Consider the following 22,534-nt stretch of genomic DNA (forward strand, 5'->3'; position numbering starts at 1 on the left):
GCGTTTTCAAATCTGTGATAGTTGCAAACGAGTATCAATATTTTGATCACGTCCAGTAAATTTCATCAAACGATGATATACACGTGCTACATTATTATCGAAATCCAATAATATATCTTCAGATGGTTCTTGATGGCCGTTTATTCTTAAAGATACTTCAGTGACATCAAGTTTCTCAAATACCATTATATATTTTTCTTGATTGTTTAATCGTGCAGCATCATGAAGAACAATGACGATATGCCTTGCTGCAGAACACCCAGCTGTGATGCTATATTCCATGTAATAAACCAAATATTTTACTTTGAGCACTATCTGTAGTTGTTGTTAACCATGATAATATCGATTTACCGCCTTGATTCATAAAAGAAAGTAATTTTTATTCTTCAGCAAGTGATGGAGTCAGAATCGGCATCCACATCGAAATTTTAAATAATGTTACTTTACCAGCAGTAGCGCCATCTTCTCGACAGATTCCAAAACCTAAATTGTAATTTGGATTAGCACCCTGAACTAACGACCCCACTTCGGCGTCATCGATGGGAGTATTATGCCTTTTTGATCTTTTTTTACTATACGGTTTCCCATCAGGATGGTCAGCATTATCCTTGGCGAACATCGTAGTCGGACCATCTGATCTAGTATAATCATCGAATATCTTGCTAGACCCATAATCGTTGTAGCAACGTCAAGATTATATTGGATTGTCTCAATTTCTTTTCCATCGATCATATATGTAGTACTTTTGAATAACGCCATGATGCCATTATTAACAAAGCAAACTCTCACATCAGCTCCGTATTCTTTATTATCGACAACGTCTGTTACAAGTTCACATGTGACTTCAATAAATGTTTCAGCGGGCAAGAAATATCTACTTGTATCCTGAATTCGTAATTCAATTCTTCCACGTTGATTTGGCGATACTGCTTCATAAGAATAATACTGATAATCACGCACAGACTCATTCTTGAATACTGGTGCATCAGTGTCAAACGCTGGGTCGGATATACGCTTAAACATTTTATTATAATTTGTTATTGTCTAACACGAATACCACTTCCTGATATCAGACTTGTATTTATTTGTCCACCCCTTGATTCTTAAAGGCCGCTCGTTTTTTATTTGCGGCTAGATTTATTTACAGACATGTGCAGGCATCACTCCAGTGCTTGGTAATTTCACTGGTTGTGGTTGGATCGCTTTCGGTCTGCGTATTAATCGTGCTAGTTTGTCCTTGATTGCCAGGAAGGCTTTACTGGCAACATTACCAATAGCACCAAGAGCGTTATCACGAACAACGTCAATAGCTTTCATTGATAATTGTTTTGCGATCGGTATTGCTTTGGGGACTATCCTTCTGAATACTCGCTGAAGAACATCACCGAGTCCATCTCCGTAAGTTGTTTTATAGGTTGGTAAGTGCGAATTTATCACCCTAACCGCTACAGGTCAACGATGAACATTATGTATAATCATCTTATTTGTTATTCATTTATATAATCGAGATAACAACTAGTCACTATGATAGTCATCAACGATTTCATCAATGAGTTCACGATAAACGTTAACGTCCATGATGCCGCCTTGAAATAATCGTCGACAAAAATCAGCTGCTTCATTGGTTATTTCCGGATAATTATTTCCAGCTCGTTTACCCGCAACCAGAATTTCTAACCGTTGCACAACCTCGAGAATATTATTAGGACAAGCAATGAGACGACTTCCCAAACCACTACCAGTAACACCAATGTCAGGCTCAGCGTAAAATTATTATTCTGTGTGTTCTCCATGTAATTCGCGAAATTCTTCCACCGGTTATTAATCTTGTTGCTGTAATTTATTTTCTGTTTCCTTCCTCGTTTTTTTTTCTGTTCGCGCTTTTGTTCCCTTTCTTTTCGTTTCTGTCCTCGCCCTTGTTCGTGTTTTCGTTTCTGTTCTTGCATCATTTTATCATATTTGTTTACTCCTGATAAATATGTGATATAAAATATTTCTCGTTTGTTTTTTTCACCAACATTTTGATTTGTTTTAAACACCTAATTAATCCATGTATCACGACTTACATATTTATCTTATTCGGGTCTTAAAAACTTGTTCTTGAATGATAACCTTTAGCAGCAAACGTGCAATGTTGCATTGGTCGAGTTCTTCTTATTATATGTATACCGTTTATAGTAAATTTTTCCATAAAACCAGTCCCCTTTTTTTCCCTTTCTTGGTTCTTCAACAGCAGCACCTTCAGGTGTTTTTTCTTCTTCTTTACGTTGTGGTTGTGCGGCAGCCGTCTCAGTTGGAAGTGCTCGTAAAATCTTCTTTGTTTGTTTAGTTCTTGCTGATATTTTTTTCAGTTTGCTCATCGGTTTGTTTGGAAAGTGGAAGAAACCTTCTGTAGCTTTTGCAACTCTTTCAATAACCGATGTAACAGGATTAAATAATTGTACTGCACCCGTTGCAAATTCAACTTGAAAATCTTGTCTTGCTTGTAATTTTTGTTTGACACTATCTCGTACAAGAATTAAAAAAATGTATTGTCTCTAGTCGCTCTCGAGCTAATTTAGTGGTATATGCTTCACCGAGGTTAGCCATTATTGATATAATAATGATTTAATTCATAGCGGCAACGATAGAAAGCTGGAACCGACGCGACCGCTGCGATAGTTTGCGATAGGCTGGCTAAGTCCGTTTACAGGGTTGTCTCATACTTGATATGAGACAACCGCGAAACATTTTTGCGATTTTTCCAGAAATCTTTTTTTTGCGAAACGGACAGTGAACCAACTAGAACTTGTCGGCCCTTCCTGCTGCTTACACTGAAATGATAACTGCTTTTTATGTATTCATTCGTTTGGAAAAAGTAGTGACAAAAGAACAGGGTTCGGGAAACAGTTAAGCAGTTAAGCATGTTAATTTGTTGTTTAAATCAATAAGTACGAAACCATTTTTCCGAGTATGAATTTAACATTGTCTTGTCATAGTTTGAAAGAAGAATGCAGCACAGGTGTAATATATAGTGCAATAGTTCCAAACAGGATACATATTCTGGCAGTCAAACAATGTGGGGTTAGATATAAAGTATTTTGTCCACAAAGGGCTTATGAATATGAAATTCTAAAGATGTATTATACAAAAAATATCTACGCTCATGGTCGAGTGTGAGACTTTGGGATCGAGTCAACGTCCAGAGTTTGTGAGTAATTCACTGACAGACGAATTGATGAATGGCGTGGAAAACATGGGTACCCAGATTACGAGAACATAAGTATTCTCAACATCGGCAGAACATAGGGTGACTACAGATTTACTGTAGAAATATTGTACTATTTTGGAAATGAGAGAAATTGGAGTTGATGATATAAAATAAAATGGACAGTTATTCGTTGAAGCACGTTGAGACAATTGAGAAATATATCCAACGGAAACATTTTTGCACATTTTGTATTACTATCTTATCCTTTTTATCAGAGAGCTAAGGACTTATTGTATGACATTTACAAACATTTAACATGTATATGGGCTACCGCAGCGTACGTCAAAGAGTCACATGACCCCCATAGTGCGTATATATATATATATATATATATATATATATATATATATATATATATATATATATATATATATATATATATATATATATATAATTAGAAAAAATTCAGACAATTTAATCATGATAATAAAGCTGAAAATATGTCACAAGAATATGCACAAAAGCTTAGTAAATATTAGCTTTAGTCTCAGACTGCTTACTACACTAATTATACAAAAAATTATCCCGGCTGTGACTGAGTGACCCACTCTCCCCGCAAAAAATCCTTCGGGCGCCCATGCACATGCAGGAAAGATATAACATGTATCATTAATGGATTATACATCAGACTGTTCTTTTTCATGCACACACAAAATTAACTAATCTTTCAAATATAACTCCATCTCCGAAAGGGAAATGTTTCTCCTAATATGGACAACTACTAGTAAAGGATACCACCTCCTTATAAAGAAGACCTACTTAATGAAGGACGATGTTCTGGCAATAAAACTATTCTGATATATAAAGGGTATTGTTCCTACTAAGAAGTGCACATGCTCGTATAGGACAAAGGTATTAGTTTATTCTGTGATTTTTCATTTTTTAATATTGACACTAACATTTTTTCGATTCACTATTAAATATTTCCTTACTTGTAAAAATATTCTTCTCTCCGTCGGTCTGTTTCTTCATTTCTGATATAAAAGCATCGATAAAATCATCGATATTTCCTTCATCGAATTTGTTCATGTGTTCCTCAATTTGTTCATTTACAAAATTCTTGACAACTTGCATTTTTCGACTTATGTTTTTGATCCCAAAAAAATCTCCTGGGACGAATCTTAATACGGGCATGAACATAACCGGAGATCCAACTGATACGTAACGTAGAAAGGAATTGAATCCATCCATAAGTGTTTTGAACCTAGGATCATCGTGGCTGAAATGGCCACCGAAAACGAGATGCGAAATCACATTTCCGACACTTGTCTGAATAGGGGCCATCATTTGGAACGGCATTTGGTTGAATCCTTCTATTTCAGATAAAAAGAGCTTCACTTCTGCGTGAATATTCTCTTCAAGCTTGGACTTTCCAAATCCAAAATGTTTAAGTGTCACCAGAACGAATTTCCTTTGGTTTTTCCATACGTCTCCAGAAACTGATGTGACACCTGTAAAACAAAAATTAGAAATAACTACTGTTTGAGCTTTTGTTTGATAAACACATTATATATGTTAACTTTGTAAAGACGACAGCCATATCTGAGAAAGCGAAATATTCCGTCTCCTCGGGTTCCTTACGAAGGTTTAAAATATACAAACATGCTCTTTTACTCCTTACATTAATTGAAAATTATCTGAATATTTTTTTAAGGTTATACAAGCTGGGTAATAATCTCAATAAAATGAAGAATTACCACAATTACCCCAAATAACTCATATTACCAAGACCTAAAAGCTATGCATGGGATATTCATAAGAAGTCATCAGATACGAATAAACTGTTTAAACAAACAAAGAAGCAAATGAAAAAGCCATAAAATTCTTGTCAACTTAAGTACTTTGGATGTGAAATATTTTTTTTCCACACGAAGTACACGAGCGTCATATTTTGTTGGTATTTCATTCTTTTCCTAAGGACGTAAGAGAGTGTTCTCACGTTTATTTACTTAAAATTGTATTTCTACTTTTATATTTACTGCATATAATCGCTAATAGATTGGGCCTAACCGCACGCTGCTCAGACCCAAACCTGCGGTGAAATATTGCGCAAACGGAGATGGATCTGTGCACTTTGCTAGAAGTGCAAGATCAAGAAGCAATATATATCCTTATATACGGGTGCGTTTTGGGATGGCAGTTCTGGATCTATGCTATTTGCAGTTTGAAGTATATATAAATAGAGATAAAGAGAGAGAGAGAGAGAGAGAGAGAGAGAGAGAGAGTAAAATAAATATACACCAAATAGGACGAAAAGTGCTAACCCTGAATTCTACAGGTAGGTGATAGATAATACTATAGTACAAGTCGCAAGGTTCATGTAGGCATTCAACACCAATTATTTCAGTAACGGGGTTTACATTTTAGAATTTGATTCCACGTACCTTTAAGTTGCAGGTATTCATTTCATTTGGAATGGTTTTCATCCATATTCCTTTGGAAGGTCACTATTTAGATGCCTCGATAGGTGCATAAGGGAAATATAATGTTAAATTACGTAGGCATATTTGGAAGAAATTAACCAGAAGGTGTTTTCTAGTACAATCCGGATTGAAAGTCGCGCGATGTGATGTCAGTAGTTAATGGGGGCGATATAGGGACAAAATGGGACATGCTTAAAATACACCACTGGGCGATATAGGGACAATAGTTATATAGACAATGGGACTTACCATTAAAATATGCCCTGGGGCGATATAGGGACAAGATGTATAGGGACAATGGGTATTGAACATTGGAAATTTTAACACGGATGGGACAATAGAGGAACCACATTTTCGTTAATAAATGGTCCTGACAAGTGCCTTTAGTTTTTATGTTTGCATCATTCCATTAACAATGAGGGCATCGCATAGATCTTTATCTCTTCATCAAACTTCTTCTGGACCGTACACGAGGACACACTTCAGACAACCTTGTCTCTATGCATAAATTATTCTTTTCCAAATGCTTGTATCGGTGATCCGGACGATTATCCATGATGAGTTCACATACATGGGTGAGTCGGTGCGAAACAGCATCGACAATACGAGGGTAGATGATTCAGCATTGGTCCACATGTTTTGACGAGAACAGGTGAAGGAAATGAAGTGATCTGCGATTATTTCTAGTGCAAGAGCGGATCGAAACAGATTGAGTTCTTTAACCAATCCTACCACGCATTGCAAAATAGAGTTACAGTGCGGAGTCTGTATTCCAATCCTAAGAGAGCTGACTTTGATATTACATTCCCTATATAGGTGCGCTAGCATATGTGCACTGTAAATCAATGCAGAAATAAGCAGAACAAGCTTGCCTCCGTCAACAGCAATATCGACAAGAAGAAGCGGAGAAAAGGTAACGACAGGAAGAAGAATCATCAACGAATAAACACAAGCCTAACAGAAAAAGAGAACAGTGAACGTCTAACGGTGACGCTACTCTTAGACATTTTTCCTGAGTTAAGGAGTCTGAAACAAATGTATCACGCTCTTTTAATACGACCAAATATAAAAAGTCCCTCCCGAGCCAAATAGCCCAAACATGTAACTACGCATCAGAGACCCACCCTAGTGATTTATACCAAATGATCGACAGGTGCAAGTCGAGAAAAAGGGCTTGGCCTTGGCAAACGTATAATGCAGATAAAGTTGATTACATCCCGTTCCTAAATTTTTGTTTTAAACACTTAACGGTCCTTTTCAAGGCCTCTCACGTCTCTCACCACGATGAACGTGTGTGAACGCGTGGGGTAGTTTCTAATTCTAAAAATCAAAACAAACAGACAATAACATTTTCTGTCTGGTATATTCTGGTACAAAGTTTACAAGCCAATTCAGAACACAAAACTTTAAAAAGTGCATAGACTTCTTCTGTGTGTTTGTTCCTTTTCTCCTTTTTGAATTTCTTCTCTTTCATAGGTAGTTCCTTCAATTCCTTCTCACTTTCATCTCGTCTTCTATTCTTCTCATTTGTTTTTTTTATTGTCTTTCTGGACTTGTCATGGTTCTTCTTTGTTGGAGGATACCTTCCTTTTCCTGTTCAAAACCCAACTTCTCTTCTCGTTTATGTTGTTTTGAAGACAAATGTACTTTACCTTGACAATGATAACATGTATCTTGACGTGTATCTCTTTTGACACCTGCATCGCTTTTTTGACGGTCTGTACAGTATGTCGGCCAATGCCCTCTCTTTTTACAAATATAGCAAGTATCTTCACTTTTATCACGAAAGGAGGAGGAGGAAACCGTCGGCTTGTCTGAAGAAAACTTTCGTATGACACCTAGTAAAGTTCTGATTAGAAGTTCGATCTGAATTGTCTGGTAGGTTTGAGAGTGAAATGAATACTGGGAGGGAAGACAGGGACCGTTTACATACAGAAGACACTAGTCTGAGATTGATATTGGGACTCATAACATTTAAAATGTAGTCATTTCACCTTTTGTAGTCGAGATGAAACGATCGCATTATTACGTGGACAACGGAGAAGAAAGTAAAAGGCAAAAACGTAATTTATCACCTCGCGCAGTAGCGGAAGTCTTGGCTCAAGTTCAAGCCAGGGATTTCAAAGATGACATCAGTGAGCCCGAATCCAAACCCAGAGAATCAACACCCAACCAAAGTCCACCACCCCCCACTAATAAAGCATTTAAACACATTCGAGAGACGGACAAATGCTCGTTTAGAAAATTTAGAACCTCGGCCTACACGTACGCGGTGCAGTTTAAATATTTCAAGTCATACGTGCCACTACAGAAAGCAGAAGAGGTTATCACCGAGGTGTGGGATTCTTTGTTATCCACATTGAAACAGCAGCGTGAAACCATAGAGGACGACAGTTTGAAATCCCCCGTTTGGATCGAGTTTAGCAACCAAGCAGAATTAACACCTTCCAAAGTCATGGACAAGATTCAACACGTGCAACAATCACCGATGAAAAAGTGACACTGTTATTGACCCACGTGTCTCTTCCCAAAGAAACCTGACAACACAAAAAAGTGTTATTGGTGGACTACCTTCTCAGCATCAAGCGTAGTCTTGCTCAAAATTAACAACATTCAAGACCGGATGTGTTTACCCTGTGCCGTCGTGGTTGGACGAACGTATGCCGAGCAGAACGACACGGCATAATGGAAAAGATATGGAAGAACTTTCGAGATCAAACCGAGTCAACCAACCAAGAGAAGCAGAAGTCGTGTCTCAGCTACCGGGACAATCCAAAGACACACCCAGTGACATTCCTGAAAGGCAAAAATGGTAAGACGTCTTGGCTCCACGCTAAACCTTGAAAGTGCATCATCAAGACGTTCTGGGAACTCTGTTGTTTCGAAGCAACAATTTCATGATGAATGTTTCGATGCCATAACCCGTACCACTGCATTCTTGGGATACAGATATTATTGTGAAAAATGTTACCATGGCTATAACAATCGAGACCAAGACAAGCATTGCGGATCGAAATGTTCAAGATGTTTGACCTCTCATTCCTGTCTAGACGAAGGAAATTAAAGAGTGCTTTTCACTGCTTGTCAGCTGACTTTTATCAGCCCTACCTGTTACAAACAACATCTAAAGACACAAGGTTCACAGAAGAAGAGTGCTTGTCAACGTTTGAGATTGTGCTACATTAAAAATACCATTGCAAACAAGATGAAGATAATGAGAACAACAAGAAAGGGAATTTCATCTTTTTCGATTTCGAGTGCATGCAAGAGACCAGCATTCACATTCCTAATTTTTGTGTGGCCCATCGAACGTGCGAAAAGTGCATACAAGAGTCTTTCTCTAGTCATTTCCCTCACTGCAGCAAGATTCATGGAGGACGTGACAAAATCTTTCGTGAACCTAACACGCTAGACGATTTCGCCAGGTTTGATCTTAGACCCCATCGACAAGATGTGAAGCCAAGAGGACATCGAACATTATGGAGATAGTCATAGCCATGTCACGGTAATGGCTCACAATTTCTCGGGATAGGATGAACAATTTATTTTTAGATACTATAAGGAACAAAGTACCGAAGGTCCTAAAGTGACCTTCAACGGAGCCAAAAAACGTTTGGAATAACAGAAATGGCCAAAGGCTATTTCCACACTTTTTCAAAACCGAAGCCAATCAACACATTATTCTACCCTATTTACCTCAGGATCACAACTATGACCCCGATAACATGCGCACCGAACAACGAGAAATTTTCTACGCTTGGTACTAAATTCACGCCTTGGACCCCATCTGTTTTGAGGAAGAAACGTGAAAGTAATGTTGTTCCGACGTATACATTAATCGCCATTGCTGTGGAAAATTCGAGAACTGTTCTCTGAACACGGATGAATTGATCCTTTGAAAGAAGCCAGCACCTTTGCCAAAGCGTGTTCCTTCGTGTACCCCCAATGATTCTTGCCCGAAAACACCCTGTCTGTCATATTCCCTCAAACGACGAACTTTGTCAAAAGTCAATACTCGGTCAGAGCCCTATGATGGCTACATTACTTGTGTGACAAGGAAGGAAGACAAATGGATATAACATGCCCGCACCTTAGCAGGCAAAAGAGCATCGGAAGGTATTCGCTGGATGGCTGGGACAATTAAAACCCCATGAGTATGAGGTTAACGGATGTTTATTTCACATATGTCCTTGTTGCTACTTTCAACGTGACACTAAACAACAGTTTTTACAACGTACCATGAAAGACTTATACAAGGCCAATTGTCCTCGGCGCATGAAGCTAGAACAGCAAGGATATCAAGTGGTGGAAATGTGGGAAAACGAGTACGATCACCGTTTGAAAAATTATCCTGAGTTTAAACGCATCGGAAAATTACTGGTTGGTGGACCCACTGAACCCGACGGATAGTTTGTACGGCATGTTAGCTTTACCAAGCCGAAATGAAGAAAGGATAAAAAATCGTATACTTGGACGTGTGTTCACTGCATCCTTACGTGAGCGAATATTGCCACTTTTCCGTAGGGCACCCACAATTGCGGACGAAACACGTTAACCTTGACAACATTCGACAATACGAAGAATTGATCAAGTGCAAAGTCTTTTGCCCACTGGCTCCTACCATACCATTTTACCTTACTATTTCAAACGAAAACTGATGTTTCCCTTGTGCCATACATGTGACGAAGCGTGCAACAAATACCAACCTTAACAGCACACCCAGGAAGAACGTGGGTCCGCGTGGAATTGTTCAAAGCTCTGGAGTTGGGATACCAAATGTGTACAAGATTTACTGCTTTCCCAAGACAGAACAGTACCACAAGGGCAACGAGACTCAGAAAGGCATTTTCGCAGACGACGTGGATGCCTTTTTTAATACTGTCGCCATTCTCCCGAACCAAAAAGCAAATTAGAGAGAAATACTGGGGGCAGGAAGTCATCACATTAGACCACATTACTGACTTGTTTTCTGGGATTTCATTTACCACACGATTCTTTGTGGGCTTGGTACGTTCTCTTTTGTACCAAACAAATAAAATGATGGTGTTTCCTTCAAATGTCTACGAGAAACTCGTTCTGTTAATTTGTTTCGCTTTCATTTACAAATTTCACTATCTCTATTTGAAGAAATGTTTCTTTGAGAAATTTTTGTCACCCCGGACGCTTACCAAGATGTGTGTATAGTTTATGACTTACAGTGAAACTCTTATTGAAAAGTACGTGACTGGAAACATTCGGGTTTAGAGGCTTGGACAACAGAAGAGGCTTAACTGGACTAGATTTGTGTTATACATTCAAAGGAAAAGGTTAACTTAAAGTGTCCAGTGGAAAATTAATTTTTATACCTGTGTTAGTGATATTGTCAGAAGAAAAGAGAACCCGACACCGAGGACAACAACTCCCTTCAAGACAGGATGGTCATTGACATTCCCAAAAGACCTTTTTGGGAGGACCCGTATGACTGTCCACACTGTAGAGCCAGTAATAACAGTACACGCTGTCCCTAGGACACCACACGTTGATTAACAAAATACATGTTGTACAGTGATTTGTTTATATCTATTTGATCGCTTTGATGTGTATTTTGTCGTTTTACTTCAACCTTTGGCTTTTATGTATTCTTGTCTTTCGATTTGTACCCTTTTAAACATGTGTTGAAAAAACGTGTCCTGAAAAAAGTATAAAAACTCTTGTCTTGTTTGTCTTCGTGTCGCAAGTGACATTCCCAGCAGTATGGCTGATTCTACTGTTTCTAAACCCTTTTCCACCACTTTGAAAGTCATCGACGAACACATCGATTGTGCCAGTTATAAGGCCTTGTATCTTTGCTTTCCCTATAACATGTTAATTGCCGGACCTAGCTCTTCAGGCAAAACCGAATTTATCAAACGTTTGATTGAACATAAGCATCATTTGAACGATCGTACACCTCGACGGATCGTGTGGTGTAACAAAAAGTGCCTATTGACGTGCAGTCAAGGCGATTCCGTCGTGCTTGTAGAAGGCATTCCTGACGAACACGACGGGATCATGTCTGACTCCAGTCAGATACATCTGGTCATCTTCGACGACATGATAGGAGAAGACGGAGAATAAATCAAAATGGTTTACGCACAAAGGGCATCATCGTAATGTCAGCGTCACATACATCACCCACAATGTTTTTCAACAATGTAAAGCCCATCGAACCATCAGTCAAAATGCTAATTATGTGGTCTTGATTAAAAGCCCTAGAGATAAATCGCGAGTGCACATCTTAGCCAAACAGTTAGGAACGCCTTTGCTGACAAATGCGTCCACCGATGCCTCTCAAACTCAAAACCCATTTCACCCGTGGATTTAAAACCCACCACCCTTGATTATTTGCGATTTCATATCCATATGTGTAACCTCTGGTGTAAGACGTAGGGCCTGTCATGTACACGTCCCCGTCGTCGGCTTAACAAACAAATCTATTCAAACCTCAGACACTTTGTGCTCTGTCTCATACAGCGTCAACATGACATCACTACAGTCTCATCTTTGTCAAATTGACTCGTGGCTTTTGCGGCATGTGTATCAAAAAAATCCACAATACGTCCTCGATTCTTGGAAGCTAGTCTCAAGGAAGTCTTACCTTGGTTTACGGCGACATCACGTCAATTACTGCAAGTCATCATTAACATTCCAGCCAGCATCAAGCCAAACTCTTTTTGTGACAGAAACAAAGTAGCCTTGACGCAACTTGCTTCTCTCAGTATCGTCACTCGAACCAAAAAGCAAATCGTTTTGAAACCTGGTGTAGTCGTTCTCTAGGAGGTGTCAGTATTCGCTCCCTCATACTATGGGATCCTTATGCCCCCCAAAGTCTTCCCCAAAGAAACACAAAACACTCACAAAAAAGTCAAACGGACAAAAAACGAAGAAAAAGAGCAACAGTGTCAAAACCAGGTGACAGACCCCGAAAATGAAAAGTCCCCAGAAAAAAGAAAGCCCTCAGAAAACAGCTTCTTTGTACAAGTGGCCACGACCTACAGCAGTCTCCGGTTCTTCCACATCTCCGTTGCTAGTGATGCCGGCCTAGACCAATTCGATACCCGTTATTCCACCTTTGATGAAACAATGGAAACCCGCGTCTTCAAGAATTTCCTCTCCAGCAGTGACTCCCTCCTCATCATTAGCAGCAAAGCAGCTGTTCAAAAAGTACCTGCACCAAAAGACAAAGCACATGAGAGGCTGGGAATATTACAGGGCTTTTTGGATTTGTCCAAGCAAGAACTGTCCCAATTTAGTCCGTTGCGAACACCTCCACGACGTGTGATGCCTGTTATAAAGTTAATACGACAAAAAGACAGTCAGTGGCGACCTATTTCAGTATAAAACTCCTGATGTAAACGACGGGGATCAGTGTTTTTTGTGATACTGAATGCTCGAATATGTCATACTTATAAAACCAACCCTCTTCTAACCCAAAAGCAAAGAAGAGGAATGGACTTCAAACTCGTTTAGCCTAACATTGGGACATTTCATCCGTCCTGTCAAAGCCACATGCGAGAACAACATATTTAAACATCCTCCAAAGACGTCGTCGATACCGTGTGTGAAGGTTGCCTGAATGTCTTGAAAGGCATTATACCTTTGTCTACACATCAGAAAGAATGCTTAAGCATGCATCGACACTATCTTTGCCAAATGGTCAAGACAAATACCCATTCGTCCAAAGAAGATCTTGGTACAACGCTGATGAATTTTGCCCAACTTGTAAGGACCTTTGCTCAAATGAGTATTGGGAATAATGCTGGGAGGACTCATGGGAACAAAATAAAAAAGGCCCAATAACATAAACGGGACCTCTGGAGTCAAAAGATCTCAGATGTGACCTTTGAAAACGAATGGGAGGAAGCATACTAGCTTTAGTGCCTTAAAAACGATGGATCGAATACCATCGTTGGCAAGAATAACGGACCATGCATTTGTGTCCGAGTCCTCATTTCACCAAGATGTCAGAGATACAACACGAATTGAAATCGTTGATGGATCGCAACGATTTGTCCGAAACAGAAACTCGCAAAATTACGGTCAACTATTGCAACGACTGCAACTCGTTCAATATATATTTTTAGACGAAACAGCTCTGACAAATCTGAAAGATTAAAAGACCCTGGTAAAAAATCCATCACCAACACCACCTCCACCGCCACCACCAGCTGTCAAGTCTGTCGCAGTGCTTCGAATGCCGGAGAAGGAAGATGTACGAGAGGTCTTTCAAACACAGTCTGCAGATCCCATTAATAGTACCATTGCAGCGTGCTTGTTGACCCTTTCCCCACTCAACAACGAGAAGTATTTAAAGCTTGGGTTAAAAGATTATGTCCAGTCGTCCGTCAACAGACGTCAAAAGGAAAGGAGGGAAAATATAATTGAAAAAAGAAAAAATGACCAAAGCCATCCCATCACAACCACCACAACTTCCACCACTATCCTCGACTTCTACTCCCGTGGCACATGGGACACGTAAAGCCGTTTCCAAACTACCATTTTGCATCAGCCACAAGTGAGTGACATATTAAAAAATGGACAAGGTGTTAGCCAACATTTATTATGATCCTGCCCATCCTGCTGGTTACGGAGGAGTTCACTTACACTTTACACAAGCCCATTCGACGAAATGGAGGGCATCGATCATCAATGTCAAGCCGATTAAGCCGATGTCTCTCATTTGGCCACTTACAGTCGTGGCTACGAGTATTTGTTTTGTGTCATTGACGTCTTTTCCAAATTTGCCTTGGTCGGTATATTGACTTCCAAATCCAGCAGTCAGTTATTGCGAGCCCTCAAACTGGAGCTGAAACAAAGTGGTCGTCACCCTCCTCGATGACAAACTGACGATTGCACCGAATTTCTGAACCAAGTTTCCAGAGAGAATTAAAGATACGTTACATTCATTTATTCACCACCGAAACCAACGCCGTAATCATGGAACGTTTTCAACGCACCATGAAAAAACGCATGTGGAAATATTTTACCCATCAACACGCTCTCAAGTACATCGATGTCGTACCGCACCTAGTCCAAGCGTAGAAACAATCTTGCCATCGTAGCAACGGACGTTGACCCCAAGAAGTGACTTCCGACAATGAAGTGACTGTTTTTGACAGTCTGTTTGGTACGGTCCGGACAGTTTTCTTACTTAATTGGACCACTGAATTGTTTCGTGTCACTTTACAAGTGCGTGTCCGTCATCATGCCATCTATAAATTGAAAGACATAAACAGGGAAGTGTTAAAAGGAACGTAACAATGAAATTCAAAACACTTTGAAGGTCGAAATCCTGAACACCGCATTGCAAGAAGAGATTAATAAAATCAGGTTTTCAGGTGACACAATGTCAGCAAGCAATCCATCATCACCATCTATACTGTCAAAATTCCTATTACTTTAGCGGTGAACATTTGTTGAACACAACTGCTGACATGTTCGAGGCAGCATTTGGGAAAGCCCTGAACAGAGCCAAAAAAATTTAAGATTGAGTACCATGAAGTAGCTATTAGCCTACTGATGATATTTCAGGATACCAAAATGTTATCAATCAGCATTAATGGTATTTTGTTTAATGTGCTGTGATGTGATTTTGATTTTGTACGTAGCTTTAACAATTTTTCAGTCATATCGTTACGATGTCTGCAATGTGGCAATTTATAGTGATGTCTAGCACTGGGGCATCATGCTGCATACATGTAGCATGATGTCCCACCAAGTTACATTATCCTGACACCAGGCCGACGAATCCTAACACTAACCTCTTAATGCTGAACGCAAAACGAGGCAGCTGTTAGTACCATTTTTATAAGTCTCTGTTATGACTCGATCGGGGATCGAACCAACGACCTCCCGAATCCGAGGCGGACTCTCTAATTTTCTTTGAAAGTTTCGGTGACATTCACAGATGGTTACACAGAAACTGAGCGCAATGACCGACAGTAATACGTATTTTTACAAGTATTTTGTATCCCCCGTAGAAGTAAACCAGGACTCAATTTGACCTTTTGTACTCTGATGTGGTGGATTACAACATTATGGAACACACTTAAGTACACACTTAAGTACCGTTACTGAGTGTCATTCCTTTCAAAGTGGATTCAACCACGACCACTGACCTGGAAGGTGGAAACACATGTCACGTTCAACGCGAATTTGTACATCCTCACTATGTTCCCGTCAGTAAGTCGTATTTCGACACTGTCAAAATTGGTATAAAAGTAGATCTGGAACAAAATATTCCATTCTCCAAAGGGACAGTCACGGTGGAACTCCACTTTCGAAAAAGATTTTCTAAGGAGTTTCAAGTCATGTGTCCAGTGTACCGATGCGTCGCTCAATAGCGGGGACATGGTTTAGTAGCTATGTTAAAATCAGCTCCGAGGCCCTCGTTTTGAAACCAATCGTGACACTATGATTGCTCGCCTTTAAAGTAGCCAAATTGTCACACGGCAAAGAATTTTTCAAAATTTTCATCATCGACAGGCACAAAAGTTTTGTTTGAAACGGGCAAAGACATTCTGGGTCAACAAGAAACTCCTATAAATGGCCTGTACGGTGCCGAGTAAGGCAGTCATGCTACCCTGACATCACAGCAAATACAAGGCAGAATGAGACGAAGAAGAAGCCCTTTCAGAGGCCTTTACACCCCCAGAGCTAAGAAATGATGAACTTTCCGAAACTTTGATTACGAAATAAAAATCACAGAAAGAGAATACTAAAGGAAGAAATGATGCACCGAGAGTATTGTGCCTGTTCCAAGCTGGAACTGGATATGTTTGCCATGCCATGCCGCCCCCTATGATGACAATACAAGAATTCCGATGGGTCGAATTTCATCCCGTCTCATCTGTTAAGGACTCAGGATCAGCTCCCATCGAATTTGAAATCAAAGGACAGCCCGAAGACTATATCGATCTGAATAGCAGTTACTTGTACTTGAAAGTGAAAGTGATCGACACATCGACGGACGGTCCGGATATAATGAACATATATAAAGTAGCCAAAGTCAACAATTTCATGTATTGCTTGTTCAGGGATGTGGATGTGTACTTTAATAAAAAGAAACTGGTAAGTAGGACAGATAAGCAAATGTTTGATCATTGGCATCGTCAAAAGTACAGCCTTGAATGGAACCTTCGATGAAAATCCTTTTGAGTTTCTGCTCTACAATGCTTCCAAGATCGAAGTCAGTCGAGATGTCATAAAACCTTGTGCACCAGGCATTTCTAATCTGACTTTAATGACTAGAAGAAGAATTACTTGAGATCGTACTTATCCTTTGGACGAAGCCCCGAGTCAGTCAGGGACCAAAATCAGTTACGGTATTAAGTAGGAGGATTATATAGAAGGTTACACTTTGTGGACCTTTTATTTTACTCCATACCAAGGCAGTGACAAGGGACATTTTTACCCTATAATATCCGGTCAGATTCATGTGGAACTCACGTTTGCAAAGCCAATACCCGTAAACATCACAATGAACGTCATTTTGCATGCCGACTTCGATAATAACACAGAAATAAACAGTTTAAGAGAAATCGTTCTAGGTTATTAGATGCAATAGGAGACTATAATCCCTCTTTGAATCCGAATGAATCTATGGCTATGGAATGTTACATCAGTGGTATAAAGACTTGCGTGATCGTTTCTTTCCATTGATGTTTCTAGAGATCCACCACATCGAACCTCTCTTGTCTCAGTGTGCGAAGACGGAGCGAAGAAACGGTTACTTGTCATAGATTTTCAAGCGAACGGTTCGGATTCAGTTGATGACTTATCATTACCTGTATTTAAAAATAAAACAACACAGAAATGGATATCTGGGAACATTATTATATTTTCAATCAAAGTTGGAATCATGTCATGTGTGATAAGGATGAATTGCCTCATCGCAAACCTCAGGATCATCAAGCTTATGTCATCAACACGGACGACAGTCAACTCCCAGGAACCCACTGGATGACCGTATACATTCCCCGTGATGGTTGTGTGGAGTATTTGGATTTGTATGGATTGCCACCTTTCGAAGACGACATCATGAACTATATGATAAGACTACCCAGACGACACGATTCAATAATGTGAAATTACAAGGCACATATTAAATAGTGTGTGTACAATATTGTGTGTATTTTCTTAATCAATGCAGTCTTGGATAGTCATTGGAAAAATATAGTGACTTATTTTGGTAGTCACCCTTCTAGAAACGATGACAAAGTAGATCGTTGAATTTGTGACCATTATGGCTATCTTTTGTCTTTATTTAGGAAATGTAGTGTACATCGATGACCCAATGACTTCCATTCGTGGAAATCTCACTTCACTTCACAACATTGTCAACCTTGTACAAAATAATGTGCTTGTTTTATTGTTAATTGTTGGTTATTTGAACAAACATGTTTTTTTAAAAAATATGTCGGTAGCTTGATTTCAATTTTTAAAAGAAATGTACATGGTATTTGACTTCTCTCTATCCCTCACTCTAAAATCAACTATCATAGCATTCCGACTGAACACAAACAGTCTTAGGGATCTTTTCTATCGCGTACTCGATTGAACGATATAATGCGAAGCAGTCTCCAGTCTGAGCATCCGCTGCTGACTTATCCTCCTGTGAAGATGTTTCCAACAGAGGATTTGTCGACTGCCGTGTAGACGCCAATGAGTTAGCCTTCTCTTTCCGAAGAAGCAGGTCCTATCGTGTGGGAAAGCCTGTCGCCAGACGTGGAAGCAATCTTAGACGACACAAAATTGCCATAACTTCCCGTTGACAACAAACTTCCTTTTACAGGGCTTCCCCAAAATTCTAGAAAAGAGATACTATTTCAATTGCAAATTGTATGTTAGTAAGTCAAAAATAGAAGTTTATCTATATTTTGTTTATATTTTATTTAAAGTGTGTCTATAAGCACTTCATTTCTTTCTTTAATGTAAAACTATAATTGTGTCGATAATCAGATCGCTTACGTAGCTTGTCAAATTATAGTCTGTCAGGTTTTGTTTGTAGTTAGTGTTTGTAATTACAAAAGTGAGTCACTGATTCTTTATGGTCCGCGCATTCCATACTATTGTGATAATATGGGTCTTGTAAGTTTTTCTAACAGGGGTTGTTTCATTCACGTCCGCGCTTCATAAATATAAAGAGAAAGCATTCGTCAGTCTGGCTACCCGTCGTTGATTCGTGAACTACAAAGAATGAGTAACATAATTGCAAAATTGTTTGAACACCAAATGCACCTGGACTATGCCAGGCGCCTCCTGGATGTGCTGGCCATGGAGGCAATCCAGAAAAGTGCAAGATTCGAAGAGGGAGGAGGAGGAGATGAAAGAGAAAGAGAAGGAAAAATTAATCCTTCCTCATATCATGCTAAGGCTTCGGTGTGATGTCAAGCCTGAAATGAGGACGTATTAAGGACAGCTACAGCCACATCAACAACTTCCACAGCAGCCACAGTAACCACTACAATCAGTACCAGCACCGCGGTCACTATCTGCACCACAACCTCATCGCCCACGGGTGTAGCATAGGAGAAGGAGGAAAGTCTTCACTATTCCACAGATTAACAAGTGCGACGATAAGGACACATATTCCCCTTCTGCGCTTCCAACTACTCAAATCAACTGGAACAACGATTGGAGCCGTCGATGTGTCTGTGATGTCCTACCTGGGAGGTGCAACAATTAATCACGTGCATCTGTAGTTCATAACAACGGCCTTTATCATGGCTACACAAATACTCTAGAAAAGAGACTATTCAATTTGTGTGAATGTGGAATATGTGACTAAACACTCACTCATTTCCGGATGTGATTATTTGGGTGTGGGTGTCTCCGTGTGTTTGTGTGTGTGTGTGTGTTTGTTTGTTTGTATGTGTTCATGTACGTTTGTGTGGAAAGTAGCAGCAGAGAGGGTGAACAGACCATAGAATTCCGACAAAATAAATAAAACAAACAAATAAATCATCTCGTAGAAAGGTCCAGATTTTACAAATGAACTTTCCTTGAGATGTTTATTTTTGCAATGACCGATTGTACTAATAAAACCTCAGTTTGAAATAGTAGCTGAAAAAATAAAGTACTCTACGTGTTTATTTATTTCTTGTTTACCTTTTTGACGACCAACGTTGGTAGGTACCCTCTCTGCTGCTATTAATTTACCACCATACCAAGTTTGATGAATATTTTTCAACGCGTTTTCGTTGTCGTTTTTCCTCATCTGTTTCATCTTCATCTGAATCTTCGGAATTTGTTCTATGTTTCAAGTAATATTCAAGTTCTGATGGTGGTTTTTCTACTTTGGGATTTATGTTTTTTCTGTGTTTATAATATATCATCAAACTTCTGTATTCCTCTTCTGCTGATATTAATTAAATTATCATGTTATAATAAAAATGGTACATCCAGAATCTCATACTGCAAGAACAGCACGAGAACGATTAGAAACAATTAAAAAATTTCTTCCTGTCAGAGACTCATTTAGAAAAAACTTGCAAGCGCAGCAAGAAGCACAAGTTGAGTACGAAGAAGACACTAAAAAACTATTTAAACCCGTCACTGCAGCTACTGAGAAAGCTGCGGCGGCTGCTGAAAAAACTATATGGGGAGATATTGCGGAGGAAGATGAGAGGAGGAAAAAGGGTATTTTTCCGGTATTAGAAAAAACAGCAAGAAGAACCAAACAGACAAAGAAGATTTTACGAGACCTTCCAACTGACATAGCTGCAGCTCAACCTCCACCTGTTGATGAGGAAATACTTGAAGGTATTGAAGAACTTCGTACTGAAGTCGCCGGTGTGAGAAAAAAACTTGCATCTAAATCCAAACCAGCAGGAGAAAACGTAGAATTAATTGCAAAATTTAAAGAAGGAGTTGTTGAGGAAATTAGAAAAACTGAAAGAGAGAGATTACCTGAAGCAATATTAAATAATATATCTGATAAATCTAGTATTTTAAAACCCCGTTATGAAAAAACAAATGACGATAATTTCATCAAGTGGATATATCGCGTATATTACGACAAAAAACAAGCTAGAGGTTCAGAATACGAAAGACTTAAAGAAGAAGTAAAAAGACTTTATAGAGAGAGATGGGAACAACCAAAACAAGGAGAGTCCTTCCAGTATCAGCTTCCTCCACCTCTGCAACAAATAGAACAACAGCAATCTTCTTCGCCACAGCAAAGGTTGAAGTCGGAAATTAAAAAGACTGAAGAGCTAATTAAATCACTATTCCATGGGAAAATTTCTGCACCGGATGTAACATTTACACCGACAGGTTCACCATCTGGATCACCCCCGCCCACCACTGAAGTACTTACTCCGGTAATGCAACCACCAGTATTTAAAACACCTCAAGATGAACCTAAAACAGGATCTGGTTTATGTCCTGATAATATCATCAATGACGTATCACGGTTAGAAGTTCTCATAGGAGGAAAACGTGCTGGAAATAATTCACCAGAAATAATTAATGAAGCAGCTGATATTTGTCGGCGACTATTTCAAGGTGGTATCATGGATATTGGCGTTTACCGAGAACTTATTGATGAGCTCGTTGATGACTAGTTGTTAGATAAATGGTAAATAAAATAAGATGATTGTGCATGATAATCATCGTAAACCCACACAGGTTAGAGCGGTAAACTCACGATTACCAATCTATGAAGCAATTTACGGAAATGGACTTGGTGATGTCATTCGGGGATTATTTACAAGGATAGCTCCAAAAGTAGCACCTGTTGCAAAACAATTATCGATGAAGGCTATTGATATTGTTCGTGATAAAGCTCCTGGTGCAATTGTCAATGTTGCTGGTAAGGCGTTCTCGGCGATCAAAGAAAGATTATCACGATTATTGCGACGAAAACAACAACCACCGGTGAAACTGGCAAGTACTGAGGTGATGCCTGCAGACGTAAGTAAAATAATAAATCAGGCTGCAAATCAAAAACTAGCGGCGATATCTGAAGAAGCAGAAAAAAATATAACAGCAAATTTAATAGCAGGAAGTGGTCTTCGTCGACGATGATCATCATTTGAAAAAATGATAATTATAATAAAAATGTTCAGGCGCGAATCAGACCCAGCATTTGATATGGAGGCACCTGTCCTTAAGTACGAGTCAGTACGTGATTATCAGTTTTATTCTTATGACGCAAGACTACCAAATCAGCGGGGGAGAATCGAATTACAGGTTCATGATACTAGTAGATATTTCTTGCCAGCTGAGGCGTTTATTGAAGTAGAAGGTAGACTTGTAACGAATGTTGTAGTTAATACGCCATATGCTGCTAATTTGCGTGTTGGTTTTGTCAACAACGGGATCATGGCATTATTTAGTGGCGCCACATATATGATTGATGGAAAAAATATTGAATCAGTTCAGAATGATGTCGACGTTGCTACAACAATAATTGGTCTAGCCAGATATTCTGACGACTTTACAAGATCAGCTGGTCCAACAATGATGTTTGCTAAGGATATTACCAACAACGCTGATCATGTTCAGTATACCAAAGTACTGGCAACACGAGCTACTTCAGTTGATCCACAACCAGCTGATTTTGAGCACGCAGACAGACCAGGTGCTGATTATGATATTATAAAAAGCGTTAATGCGACTTACAACCTGGGATTTGCAACACGCCGATCAGCGCTGTCGGGAGATAATAGAAATTTTTCGTGTGCAATTCCATTATCACACATCTTTGGATTCTGCAGAAATGTTAGAAAAGTCATCTTTGGAGCTAAACACACAATTGTGCTCGTAAGAAAAGGTGATGATAATGATGCAATCTGGCGAGGTGCTGGTGTTGCCGAGGGTAAAGTAAATATATCAAAAC

General features: G+C 39.4%; 1 pseudogene across 1 annotated transcript in view; it reads right to left on the reverse strand.

Moving 5' to 3' along the window:
• LOC149782331 (cytochrome P450 2C44-like) overlaps window positions 1-22,534 on the reverse strand; it is a 58,667-nt pseudogene that overhangs the window by 18,859 nt on the left and 17,274 nt on the right. Inside the window, exon 2 of the transcript XR_016414330.1 lies at window positions 4,183-4,701. The product of XR_016414330.1 is annotated as a cytochrome P450 2C44-like (transcript). The remainder of the gene's footprint in view (window positions 1-4,182; window positions 4,702-22,534) is intronic.

Source organism: Sinohyriopsis cumingii, chromosome 15, assembly GCF_028554795.1.
Source record: "Sinohyriopsis cumingii isolate HCF-2022 chromosome 15, ASM2855479v2, whole genome shotgun sequence".
NCBI lineage: Eukaryota > Metazoa > Mollusca > Bivalvia > Unionida > Unionidae > Sinohyriopsis > Sinohyriopsis cumingii.